The sequence below is a fragment of the Triticum urartu genome, chromosome 7 (assembly GCF_003073215.2).
Source record: "Triticum urartu cultivar G1812 chromosome 7, Tu2.1, whole genome shotgun sequence".
Classification (NCBI taxonomy): Eukaryota; Viridiplantae; Streptophyta; class Magnoliopsida; order Poales; family Poaceae; genus Triticum; species Triticum urartu.
Genome location: NC_053028.1, coordinates 715,832,399 through 715,842,919, shown reverse-complemented (window position 1 = coordinate 715,842,919; position 10,521 = coordinate 715,832,399).

The following is a 10,521-nucleotide window of genomic DNA, read 5'->3' as shown; positions in this document are numbered from 1 at the left end:
AAGTTTAGGCTCTTTCCACTCCTTGTTCCATAAATCCATCAAAATAATTCACCCAAAACTTGAAAACTTCACAACACAAAACTCAATAGAAATCTCGTGAGCTCCGTTAGAGAAAGAAAACAAAAGACCACTTCAAAGTACTGTAATGAACTCATTCTTTATTTATATTGGTGTTAAACCTACTGTATTCCAACTTCTCTATGGATTATAAAGTATTTTAGTAACCATAGATTCATCAAAATAAGCAAACAACACACAAAAAACAGAATCTGTTAAAAACAGAACAGTCTGTAGTAATCTGTAACTAACGCAAACTTCTGGAACCCAATAAATTCTACCAAACTTATACGACCTATACAATTTGTTTATTGATCAGCAGCAATTGGAATCAATATTTTATCACGTTCTTATGATTTTTAATAATTCGGTCACTAAACGCAAAGTTTTCTGGAAATTACAGCAAGATCAAATAACTATCATCCAAGAAGATCCAATAGGTCTAGCTTGGCACAAACACTAATTAAAACACAAAACCACATCCAAACAGAAGGTAGATGGGTTATTTATTCCCTAACAGAAGAAAAACACAAAAAACTAAAAATAAAATTGGGTTGCCTCCCAACAAGCGCTATCGTTTAACGCCCCTAGCTAGGCATAAAAGCGAGGATAGATCTAGGTATTGCCATCTTTGGAAGGCAATCCATAAGTGGCTCTCATGATAGTTTCATATGGCAATTTTATTTTCTTTCTTGGAAAGTGTTCCATGCCCTTTTTTAATGGAAATTGGAATCTAATATTCCCTTCCTTCATATCAATAATCGCACCAACCGTTCTAAGGAAAGGTCTACCAAGAATAATAGGGCAAGAAGGATTGCAATCTATATCAAGAATAATGAAATCTACGGACACATAATTCCTATTTGCAACAATAAGAACATCATTAATCCTTCCCATAGGTTTCTTAATAGTGGAATCCGCAAGATGCAAGTTTAGAGAGCAATCATCAAAATCATGGAAATCTAGTAAATCACACAAAGTTTTGGGGATAGTGGAGACGCTAGCACCCAAATCACACAAAGCATAAAACTCATGATCTTTAATTTTAATCTTAATAGTAGGTTCCCATTCATCATAGAGTTTTCTAGGGATAGAAACTTTCAACTCAAGTTTTTCTTCATAAGATTGCATCAAGGCATCAACAATATGTTCGGTAAAGGCTTTCTTTTGACTATAAGCATGCGAAGAATTTAGCACAGATTGCAACAATGAAATACAATCAATCAAAGAGCAACTTTCATAATTAAATTCCTTGAAATCCAATATAGTGGGTTTAGCAACATCTAGGGTTTTATTTCTTTCAATCCCACTTTCATCAATTTCATCATAAAGATCTAAATACTCCCGAATTTTTAGAACGCCTTCTAGGTAAAGGAAGATCATATTCAGTTTCATCAAGATTCATATTGAAAAACAAAGATTTGATAGGGGACACATCAATAACTTTTAGATCTTCATCTTGATTTTCATAGGAATTGGAAGAATACGCTTTAATAAAGGCATCTTTCGTAGCACGCATCCTAGCGGTTCTTTCCTTGCACTCATCAATGGAAATTCTCATGGCTTTGAGAGACTCATTGATATCATGCTTAGGAGGAATAGATCTAAGCTTTATGAATCAACCTCAAGAGAAATTCTATCAACGTTCCTAGCCAAATCATCAACTTTAAGTAATTTCTCCTCAAGCAAAGCATTGAAATTCTTTTGTGAATTCATAAACTCTTTAACACAATTCTCAAATTCAGAGGGCATCTTATTATAATTTCCATAAGAGTTGTTGTAGGAATTTCCATAATTATTAGAAGGATTACTAGGATAAGGCCTAGGATTAAAATTCCCTCTATACGCGTTGTTACCAAAATTATTCCTACCAACAAAATTCACATCCATAGATTCATTATTATTCTCAATCAAAGTAGACAAAGGCATATCATTAGGATCAGAAGAAACACTCTTAGTAGCAAATAATTTCATAAGTTCATCCATCTTTCCACTCAAAACATTGATTTCTTCTATCGCATGCACTTTTTTTATTAGAAGATCTTTCAGTGTACCATTGAGAATAATTAACCATAATATTATCTAGGAGTTTAGTAGCATCTCCTAAAGTGATTTCCATAAAAGTACCTCCCGCGGCCGAATCTAAAAGATTTCTAGAAGCAAAATTCAATCCGGCATAAAATTTTTGTATAATCATCCACAAGTTCAAACCATGAGTAGGGCAATTACGTATCATTAATTTCATTCTCTCCCAAGCTTGTGCAACATGTTCATGATCAAGTTGCTTGAAATTCATAATGTCGTTTCTAAGAGAGATGATCTTAGCGGGAGGAAAATACTTAGAGATAAAAGCATCTTTGCACTTGTTCCAATAATCAATACTATTTTTAGGCAAAGACGAAAACCAAGCTTTAGCACGATCTCTAAGCGAAAAAGGAAATAGCTTCAATTTAACGACATCATTATTGACATCTTTTTTCTTTTGCATATCACATAAATCAACGAAACTATTCAGATGAGTAGCGGCATCTTCACTAGGAAGGCCGGCGAATTGATCTTTCATAACAAGATTAACCAAAGCAGTATTGATTTCACAAGATTCAGTATTGGCAAGAGGAGCAACCGGAGTGCTAAGGAAATCATTATTGTTGGTATTGGTGAAGTCACACAATTTAGTGGTATCTTGAGCCATCGCGACAAACAAGCAATCCAACACACGAGCAAACAAAAGGCAAGCGAGAAAAAGGCAAACGGAGAAAGAGAAGGAGAAGGAGATGGGAAAGAGAGGGCGAATAAAACGGCAAGGGTGAAGTGGGGGAGAGGAAAACGAGAGGCAAATGGCAACTAATGTAATGCGGGAGATAGGGATTGTGATGGGTACTTGGTATGTTGACTTTTTGCGTAGACTACCCGGCAACGGCGCCAGAAATTCTTCTTGCTACCTCTTGAGCTTGCGTTGGATTTCCCCAAAGAGGAAAGGATGATGCAGCAGAGTAGCGTAAGTATTTCCCTCAGTTTTTGAGAACCAAGGTATCAATCCAGTAGGAGGCCACGTGCAAGTCCCTCGTACCTACACAACACAAAGAGCTCAACGCAACCAACGCAATTAGGGGTTGTCAATCCCTTCACGGTCACTTACGAAAGTGAGATCCGATAGATAATATTTTTGGTATTTTTGGTATAGAGATGCAAAGTAAAAAATAAAAGGCAAAGTAAAAAGCAAAGCAAAATAAAAGTGATGGAGATTGATATGATGAGAATAGACCCGGGGCCCATAGGTTTCACTAGTGGCTTCTCTCGAGAGCATAAGTATTCTACGGTGGGTGAACAAATTACTGTTGAGCAATTAACAGAATTGAGCATAGTTATGAGAATATCTAGGCATGATCATGTATATAGGCATCACGTCCGTGACAAGTAGATCGAAACGATTCTGCATCTACTACTATTACTCCACTCATCAACCGCTATCCAGCATGCATCTAGAGTATTAAGTTAAAAACAGAGTAACGCTTTAAGCAAGATGACATGATGTAGAGAGATAAATTCATGCAATATGAAATAAACCCCATCTTGTTATCCTCGATGGCAACGATACAATACGTGCCTTGCTGCCCCTTCTGTCACTGGGAAAGGACACCGCAAGATCGAACCCAAAGCTAAGCACTTCTCCCATGGCAAGAACTACCAATCTAGTCGGCCAAACCAAACGGATAATTCAAAGAGACTTGCAAAGATAACCAATCATACATAAAAGAATTCAGAGAAGATTCAAATATTATTCATAGATAGACTTTATCATAAACCCACAATTCATCGATCTCAACAAACACACCGTAAAAAGAAGAAGATTACATCGAATAGATCTCCACAAGAGAGGGGGAGAACATTGTATTGAGATCCAAAAAGAGAGAAGAAGCCTAGCTAATAACTATGGACCCGAAGGTCTGAGGTAAACTACTCACACTTCATCGGAGAGGCTATGATGTTGTAGAAGCCCTCCGTGATGACGGCCCTCTCCGGCGGAGCTCCGGAACAGGCCCCAAGATGGGATCTAGTGGATACAGAAAGTTGCGGCGGTGTAATTAGGTTTTTGGCTCCTGTTCTGATCGTTTGGGGGTACGTGGATATATATAGGAAGAAGAAGTACGTCGGTGGAGCGTCGAGGGGCCCACGAGGCAGGGGGGCGCACCCTAGGGGGGGGCGCCCTCCACCCTCGTGACCGCCTCTCCGATGCCTTGGCGTAGGGTCCAAGTCTCCTAGGTCTTATCCGGTGAGAAAATCACGTTCCAAAAAGGATTTTTCTGTTTGGACTCCGTTTGATATTCCGTTTCTTCGAAACACTGAAATAGGAAAAAAAATAGCAATTCTGGGCTGGGCCTCCGGTTAATAGGTTAGTCCCAAAAATTATATAAAAGTGGAAAATAAAGCCCAATATAGTCCAAAATCGTAGATAATGTAGCATGGAGCAATCAAAAATTATAGATACGTTGGAGACGTATCACATACTCAGGGAGAACACTTGTACCTTGATAATTAGTGAGAGATCATCTTATAAAGCTACCGTCGAACTAAGCAAAATAAGATGTATAAAAGATAAACATCACATGCAATCACAATATGTGACATGATATGGCCATCATCATCTTGTGCCTTTTGATCTCCATCTCCAAAGCATCGTCATGATTTCCATCATCACCGGCATGACACCATGATCTCCATCATCTTGATTTATATCAGTGTGTCCTCACATGGTCGTCTCACCAACTATTGCTCTTGCAACTATTGCTATCGCATAACGATAAAGTAAAGCAATTATTTGGCGCTTGCATCTTATGCAATAAAGAAACAACCATAAGGCTTCTGCCAGTTGCCGATAACTTCAACAAAACATGATCATCTTATACAACAACTTATATCTCATCACGTCTTGACCATATCACATCACAACATTCCCTACAAAAACAAGTTAGACGTCCTCTACTTTGTTGTTACAAATTTTACGTGGCTGCTACGAGCTGAGCAAGAACCGTTCTTACCTACTCATCAAAAACCACAACGATAGTTTGTCAAGTTGGTGTTGTTTTAACCTTCGCAAGGACCGGGCGTAGCCACACTTGGTTCAACTAAAGTTGGAGAAACTGACACCCGCCAGCCACCTGTGTGCAAAGCACGTCGGTAGAACCAGTCTCGCGTAAGCATACGCGTAATGTCGGTCCGAGCCGCTTCATCCAACAATACCACCGAACCATAGTGTGACATGCTGGTAAGCAGTATGACTTGTATCGCCCACAACTCACTTGTGTTCTACTCATGCATATAACATCAACGCATAAAACCTGGCTCGGATGCCACTGTTGGGGAACGTAGTAATTTCAAAAAAAAATCCTACGCACACGCAAGATCATGGTGATGCATAGCAACGAGAGGGGAGAGTGTGTCCACATACCCTCGTAGACTGAAAGCGGAAGCGTTAGCACAACGCGGTTGATGTAGTCGTACGTCTTCACGATCCGACCGATCAAGTACCAAACGCACGGCACCTCCGAGTTCAGCACACGTTCAGCCTGATGACGTCCCTCGAACTCCGATCCAACCGAGTGTTGAGGGAGAGTTTCGTCAGCACGATGGCGTGGTGACGATGTTGATGTTCTACCGATGCAGGGCTTCGCCTAAGCACCGCTACGATATTATCGAGGTGGACTATGGTGGAGGGGGGCACCGCACACGGCTAAAAGATCAAACAGATCAATTGTTGTGTCTTTGGGGTGCCCCCTTGCCCCCGTATATAAAGGAGCAAGGGGAGGAGGCGGCCAGCCAAGGAGGGCATGCCAAGGGGGGAGTCCTACTCCCACTGGGAGTAGGACCCCTCCTTTCCTTGTTGGAGTAGGAGAAGGGAAGGGAGAAGGAGAAGAAAGGAAGGGGGCGCCCCCCTCCCTAGTCCAATTCGGACCAGCCCATGGGGAGGGGTGCGGCCACCCTTTGGGGCCTTTCTCTCCTTTTCCTGTATGGCCCATTAAGGCCCAATACGAATTCCCGTAACTCTCCGGTACTCCGAAAAATACCCGAATCACTCGGAACCTTTCCGATGTCCGAATATAGTCGTCCAATATATTGATCTTTACGTCTCGACCATTTCGAGACTCCTCGTCATGTCCCCGATCTCATCCGGGACTCTGAACTACCTTCGGTACATTAAATCACATAAACTCATCATATAATCGTCATCGAACTTTAAGCGTGCGGACCCTACGGGTTCGAGAACTATGTAGACATGACCGAGACACGTCTCCGGTCAATAACCAATAGCGGAACCTGGATGCTCATATTGGCTCCCACATATTCTACAAAGATCTTTATCGGTCAAACCGCATAACAACATACGTTGTTCCCTTTGTCATCGATCGGTATGTTACTTGCTCGAGATTCGATCGTCGGTATCTCAATACCTAGTTCAATCTCGTTACCGGCAAGTCTCTTTACTCATTCCATAATACATCATCCCGCAACTAACTCATTAGTTGCAATGCTTGCAAGGCTTATAGTGCTGTGCATTACCGAGTGAGCCCAGAGATACCTCTCCGACAATCGGAGTGACAAATCCTAATCTCGAAATACGCCAACCCAACAAGTACCTTCGGAGACACCTGTAGAGCACCGTTATAATCACCCAGTTACGTTGTGACGTTTGGTAGCACACAAAGTGTTCCTCCGGTAAACGGGAGTTGCATAATCTCATAGTCATAGGAACATGTATAAGTCATGAAGAAAGCAATAGCAGAATACTTAACGATCGTTTGCTAAGCTAACGGAATGGGTCAAGTCAATCACATCATTCTCCTAATGATGTGATCCCGTTAATCAAATGAAAACTCATGTCTATGGGTAGGAAACATAACCATCTTTGATTAACAAGCTAGTCAAGTATAGGCATGCTAGTGACACTTTGTTTGTCTATGTATTCACACAAGTATTATGTTTCCGGTTAATACAATTCTAGGATGAATAATAAACATTTATCATGATATAAGGAAATAAATAATAACTTTATTATTGCCCCTAGGGCATATTTCCTTCAGTCTCCCACTTGCACTAGAGTCAATACTCTAGTTCACATCGCCATGTGATTTAACATCAATAGTTCACATCTTTATGTGGTTAACACCCATAGTTCACATCGACATGTGACCAACACCCAAAGGGTTTACTAGAGTCAGTAATCTAGTTCACATCGCTATGTGATTAACACCCAAAGAGTACTAAGGTGTGATCATGTTTTACTTGTGAGATAATTTTAGTCAACGGGTCTGTCACGTTCAGATCCGTAAGTATTTTGCAAATTTCTATGTCTACAATGCTCTGCACGGAGATACTCTAGCTAATTGCTCCCACTTTCAATATGTATCTAGACCGAGACTTAGAGTCATCTAGATCGGTGTCAAAACTTGCATCGACGTAACCCTTTATGTCGAACATTTTGTCACTTCCATAATCGAGAAACATATCCTTATTCCACTAAGGATAATTTTGACCGCTGTCCAGTGATCTACTCCTAGATCACTATTGTACTCCCTTGCCAAACTCAGTGGTAGGGTATGCAATAGATCTGGTACACAGCATGGCATACTTTATAGAACCTATGGCTGAGGCATAAGGAATGACTTTAATTCTCTTTCTATCTTCTGCCGTGGTCGGGCTTTGAGTCTTACTCAATTTCACACCTTGTAACACAGGCAAGAAACTCTTTCTTTGACTGTTCCATTTTGAACTACTTCAAAATTTTGTCAAGGTATGTACTCATTGAAAAAACTTATCAAGCGTCTTGATCTATCTCTATAGATCTTGATGCTCAATATGTAAGCAGCTTCACCGAGGCCCTTCTTTGAAAAACTCCTTTCAAATACTCCTTTATGCTTTGCAGAATAATTCTACATTATTTCCGATCAATCAATATGTCGTTCACATATACTTATCAGAAATGTTGTAGTGCTCCCACTCACTTTCTTGTAAATACAAGCTTCACCGCAAGTCTGTATAAAACTATATGCTTTGATCAACTTATCAAAACGTATATTCCAACTCCGAGATGCTTGCACCAGTCCATAGATGGATCGCTGGAGCTTGCATATTTTGTTAGCACCTTTAGGATTGACAAAACCTTCTGGTTGCATCATATACAACTCTTCTTTAATAAATCCATTAAGGAATGCAGTTTTGTTTATCCATTTGCCATATTTCATAAAATGCGGAAATTGCTAACATGATTCGGACAGACTTAAGCATAGATACGAGTGAGTAACTCTCATCGTAGTCAACACCTTGAACTTGTCGAAAACCTTTTGCGACAATTCTAGCTTTGTAGATAGTAACACTACTATCAGCGTCCGTCTTCCTTTTGAAGATCCATTTAATCTCAATGGCTTGCCGATCATTGGGCAAGTCAATCAAAGTCCGTACTTTGTTCTCATACATGGATCTCATCTCAGATTTCATGGCCTCAAGCCATTTTGCGGAATCTAGGCTCATCATCGCTTCCTCATAGTTCGTAGGTTCGTCATGGTCAAGTAACATGATCTCCAGAATAGGATTACCATACCACTATGGTGCGGATCTTACTCTGGTTGACCTACGAAGTTTGGTAGTAACTTGATCTGAAGTTTCATGATCATCATCATTAGCTTCCTCACTAATTGGTGTAGGTGTCACAACAACCGGTTTCTGTGATGAACTACTTTCCAATAAGGGAGCAGGTACAGTTACCTCATCAAGTTCTACTTTCCTCCCACTCACTTCTTTCGAGAGAAACTCCTTCTCTAGAAAGGATCCATTCTCAGCAACGAATATCTTGCCTTCGGATCTGTGATAGAAGGTGTACCCAACATTTTCTTTTGGGTATCCAATGAAGACGCACTTCTCCGATTTGGGTTTGAGCTTATCAGGTTGAAACTTTTTCACATAAGCATTGCAACCTCAAACTTTAAGAAACGACAACTTTGGTTTCTTGCCAAACCATAGTTCATAAGGCATCGTCTCAACGGATTTAGATGGTGCCCTTTTTAACGTGAATGCAGCTGTCTCTAATGCATAACCCAAAACGATAGTGGTAGATCGGTAAGAGACATCATAGATCGCACCATATCTAATAAAGTACGGTTACGACGTTCGGACACACCATTATGCTGTGGTGTTCCAGGTGGCATGAATTTGTGAAACTATTCCACATTGTTTTAATTGAAGACCAAACTTGTAAATCAAATATTTGTCTCCGCAATCAGATCGTAGAAACTTTATTTTCTTGTCACGATGATTTTCCACTTCACTCTGAAATTCTTTGAACCTTCCAAATGTTTCAGACTTATGTTTCATCAAGTAGATATACCCATATCTGCTCAAATCATCTGTGTAGGTCAGAAAATAATGATACCCACTGCGAGCCTCAATATTCATCGGACCACATACATCAGTATGTATGATTTCCAACAAATCTGTTGCTTGCTCCATTGTTCCGAAGTCTTGGTCATCTTGCCCATAGGGCATGGTTCGCAAGCATCAACTGATTCATAATCAAGTGATTCCAAAATCCCATCAGCATGGAGTTTCTTCATGTGCTTTACACCAATATGACCTAAACGGCAGTGCCACAAATAAGTTGCACTATCATTATTAACTTTGCATCTTTTGGCTTCAATATTATGAATATGTGTATCACTACGATCGAGATCCAACGAACCATTTTCGTTGGGTGTATAACCATAGAAGGTTTTATTCATGTAAACATAACAACAATTATTCTCTAACTTAAATGAATAACCGTATTACAATAAACATGATCAAATCATATTCATGCTCAACGCAAACACCAAATAACATTTATTTAGATTCAACACTAATCTCGAAAGTATAGGGAGTGTGCGATGATGATCATATCAATCTTGGAACCACTTCCAACACACATCGTCACTTCACCCTTAACTAGTCTTTGTTTATTTTTGCAACTCCCGTTTCGAGTTACTACTCTTAGCAACTGAACCAGCATCAAATATTGAGGGGTTGCTATAAACACTAGTAAAGTACACATCAATAACATGTATATCAAATATAGCTTTGTTCACTTTGCCATCCTTCTTATCCACCAAATACTTGGGGTAGTTCCGCTTCGAGTGACCAGTCCCTTTTGCAGTAGAAGCACTTAGTCTCAGGCTTAGGTCCAGAATTGGGCTTTTTCACTTGAGCAGCAACTTGCTTGCCGTTCTTCTTGAAGTTCCCCTTTCTTTCCTTTGCCCCTTTACTTGAAACTAGTGGTCTTGTTAACCATCAACACTTGATGCTCTTTCTTGATTTCTAACTTCGTTGATTTCAGCATCGCGAAGAGCTCGGGAATTACTTTCGTCATACCTTGCATATTATAGTTCATCACGAAGTTCTAGTAACTTGGTGATAGTGACTAGAGAATTCTGTCAATTA